Source organism: Pteropus vampyrus, unplaced genomic scaffold, assembly GCF_000151845.1.
Source record: "Pteropus vampyrus isolate Shadow unplaced genomic scaffold, Pvam_2.0 Scaffold393, whole genome shotgun sequence".
Classification (NCBI taxonomy): domain Eukaryota; kingdom Metazoa; phylum Chordata; class Mammalia; order Chiroptera; family Pteropodidae; genus Pteropus; species Pteropus vampyrus.
In genome coordinates this window covers 1,174,174-1,178,473 of record NW_011889174.1, presented here as the reverse complement: position 1 = coordinate 1,178,473, position 4,300 = coordinate 1,174,174, and positions in this window count along the sequence as shown.

Here is a 4,300-nt window from a genome sequence, read left to right as displayed (position 1 = left end):
ATCAGTCAGACAGCTCTACTCAGCTCTGACCAAGCCAGGGGTTACATGTTCTATCAGTCATGCATTCTATCAGCCATGAATGAGCACAAGGAACAAGCAGCTGAATGACACACATGACCCCCTGAGACTACATGACTAAACCTGACGACCAATAGATGAGCACTTCTGAAAAATATCTAGTCATATGTGGATAAAAATGTTACTTTTTGTATGCAAATCCAAATTATAATTAAATTCTGAAAACCCAATTATGAGGAACTGTGGGCAGAATGGTCTCGTTTCAACTTGTCAATGATCAGGCAGCACAAGTACAGGACGAGGTCACTCTTAATAGCCATTTGGAGCAGTGCACTTGCAATCCTTTAACGAAAAATGTTACTGATAGGAGAGCCTCACCTTGCTTAAACCTTCTGAGATTTATGATTGCAGGTCACAGTATAAACAGACTTGAAGACATTTATTTTGAGGGTCAGGATACGGAAGTAATGACTGCTTTTAATTCCCTCTAGAATATCTACAACAATAATGACTTTTAATCAATAACCTAGGTTCCTAGTTGGAAATGCTCATTCTATTGTTTTCTAAATCTGTTTATATTATGTTATATTGTTTATTGTTTATCTAGTTATAGTGTTTCCTATATGCAATCTGACTTAAGTACAGTAGAAATAACCATTTATTGTATATGAAGATGAATTTACACACATAATCTTTTTAAATTCTCACAATTACTCTGAGGCTAGAAATCGTTATCCCATACATGAAGGAAGCTGACTCTCCAAGAAGACATGTAAAATACCAAATATTACAACTAATAAAATGAAAGGGCCTGTATTTATTGGGTGAGTGCTTATCACGGGTCAAGAACTTTTCATAAATGATTTGAAGTAATCATTAAGACAACCCTATCAAGTGGATATTTGTATGTGTTTTATTGATGAGAAAGATTAAGTAATTTGCTCAAGATCACACATCAGGATTACAACTCAGGTCTGATCTTACTTAAATGCTGCTGTTCTTTCACTCTGACTTTTTCCTCATATTTGTGTCAGTTTGAAGATCAGTTTAACCACTATAAAATTCATAATATACTGCAGAGCCGCATGTATTATTTGTAACCTCATATATTATTCGAAGGATGAAAAAGCAAATCAAAACATAACAGATTGAAATATAGTCTAAACTTTTGAGTTCTTATTGTTTTTTGTTTAATTTTCCAATCTCGCAGGGATTAAATGAGATAATATATTAAAAGTGCGAAACATAGGCCTGCTACATAATAGACTCAAATTATTTTATTTGTTTATTCTCCTTTAAGTTTCGCATATGTGTGTATATATACATACACACATATATATACACACACATATATGTATATATATATACATATTTACATGTAAATATGTATAACACACATATACATATATACATATGTCTTCCCTTTATATAAACATATAATTTTGTTGATACTATAAAACTGCAAAGGCAGAAAATAAAACATTTGAGTAAATTTGTTAATTTTTTAATAGATACAAAATAACTTAAAAAGAAATTCTTACAAAGACTACTTAATTCAATAGTTAAATGAGAAGCATTATAATTTGATCTAGACTAAAAATCTAAAATTAATATTATTAAAATTATAAAACTTTATTTTTGCTAGTTGACAATATACTATTATTATTGTTGCCATTCGAAGTATTGATATAGGATAGAGTCAGGAAAAAAGCTTAAATGTATTTTAAAAATTAAAATGTTTAAAAATAATATATCAAATTTTAGGTTTAAAAAAACTATAATTAGAGAAAATATACCTTGGTAAATACATGAAGCAAAGACACTTTGCAACGTTGGGCAATGGGATGTCTGCATAGCCCTCTTGCTCCCTAGGATTTCAGTCAGTCCATCTGGTCATCTAACAGGGGGCCTGAAGACTGTGGGTGATCTCGCAGACCATATGTGCTACGATACCTAGGAACAACTGGAGCTTGGCTAATGACGTGGCAAGAACCTAAATTTGGATTTAACTCATTTTTATTGAGCAGAACCCAAACTTCACTGTTATTTTTACACATTTTTTTTTTGCTTTGTATATCATTAACTTTGAAATGGGGCTGCAAAAATATACCCCTTTTCACTAGAGACACGTTCCAAGTGACCTGTTTAACCAATATCATGCCTCTTGTTCTATGGAAAATTTAAAAAAGTCAAGAAAAATAATGTTGTAATCTTGCTTATGCTGAGAGATGTTAAAAAGTAGAGATCACCAGTGGGTTGGCATTGATATTGCAACTGTGACTGAATGACCTCGGTTACTTCTCTGAGCAAGAGTCTTTTAATCTCAGAGCCGAGGTAAGAAAACATAAATATGCAACTGCTGAGACAGGTACAAACCTGCAGGGAGTGATTAAACCCAGGAATAGGCGAGAAGAGATTCAAAATAGATGAAAAATAAAGGGTTGATAAGATAATCATCAAAATCCTGGGAATTATCCTGTTGTCTGTTTCTAGGTGAGCATTCTCTTCCGTAAGAGGTCATCTCATTAAAAAAGTTCACCTTCTTTGTGTCACTTGAGCACCATTTACAAATACAGCGAAATTTATCACCGGGCAATAGGGCATGGGAGATTGAACAAAGTATGTAGCATTCAGAGGGAATGATATCATTCAGAGCCAGGTTCCCTGTTTAATATCATCAATTATTTGCTTCATCTCCAATTTCACATTGATCATTAGATCTGATCAAAGAAATGTCAATGATATTGAGAAACTTATTTTCAATTCAAGATTAGTGCAAAATACATTATAAGATCAAGGAAAATTTTTTCACAGAAACTGTAACAGGAAGATGTCTTTCAGATGACTGATACGTTTATCTTGAAGAAATTCTACACCTCTAAAGAAAGAGATGGGGTGATTTAACCTGCAGACTACTTCACAACCTCAGTATCCTGAACAATTTTTACTGGATTAGAAAGCATTAACTCTGATCCTTATCCTTAGGTGTTACATATCAAAGACTACATTTGACATTTAGAAGCAAATTAAATGTCCAAATAAGCTTTACATAAATGCCACATCTATTTAATTTCTTTTTACAGGTTAGAAATTAGAAGGGTGTGGGCTCTCTCTTAATTTGTATTGTGTTGCTTTAAATTCCAGTTTGTTCTGGTTTGTGATTTAAAAACTGGTAAATAATGCCAGGGAGATGCCACATTTAGTTCAGCAATGTGTTGTCATTTCGTTAGGAAGCTTTTTTTTTTTTTTCCTTGAACACAAGTGAAATCACTTGAATAATATTAACTTTTATGTTCAAAATTGGTCTTGGATTACTTTCAATATAACACATAATGGAGGATTACAAAAAAGGAGAACTAATGTTTAGGTGTGTAGAGAGTTCTTCGCATCTTAACACGAAATTCTCAGTTTATTTATCAGCAGGCTATTTGATTACCACTAAGTAACAAAATCTATTTTTTACGTGCAGACACCATTACAGAGAATGTTATTGAGACTATAAGTGGCTTATCTGTGTAGCAATGGCATCATCAAGATGAGAGATATATTTCTGTTACTGGTTCTAGACTCTGAATGTTGACTTTCTATGGAACAGAACACCCCGTTTAGTTGAGGTAAGCAACCAGAGTTAAGAGGACAACATAATACTTTTATTCAAGATCTAGGCAATTAAAAACAAACTAACAAGCAAACAATGAGCAAGTGGAACTATGGAATTATGGTCAAAGCTAGAGCAAAAAATGAATTGAAGACTCTGGATGATGAGAGTTTTCAAAAAAGAGTTCTATGGGTAGTTTCCCTGAAAAGTCTGTGGCAGAGTACCAGTAGGAATAAATTTATGAATCATTCAACAAATATTTACTGTGTGGATCAACTAGAGCCCAGTCAGGAGACAGAAGTCACCTCAGTTATGTGACCAGAGAGAATTTAATATAAAGAATCATTAACCAGATATCTAGTCATTAACTAACTGCCTCAAAGGGTAAAAGCAGAATTTTAAGTACCCTGGTAGTAGCAACTGCAGGAAGCAGCTACCACTCCCATGATTGAAGGAAAACGGGGAAAGATTAGAATAACTAAAACTTAGAAACATAGAAAAATCGCACAAAGCTGAAACTTGTACCTCTGAGGAGGAGTTACTTGCCTAGTGCTGGATTCTGAGCTTAGGGAGTGATCCTGTGAGGCTGAAACCCAGACCTTTCCTGAAGGACCACCAGGCAGCAGGGATGGTATTTTGCTCAGAAGCAGTGTTGTATGGAGTGCCACAACAATAAATGAGGCA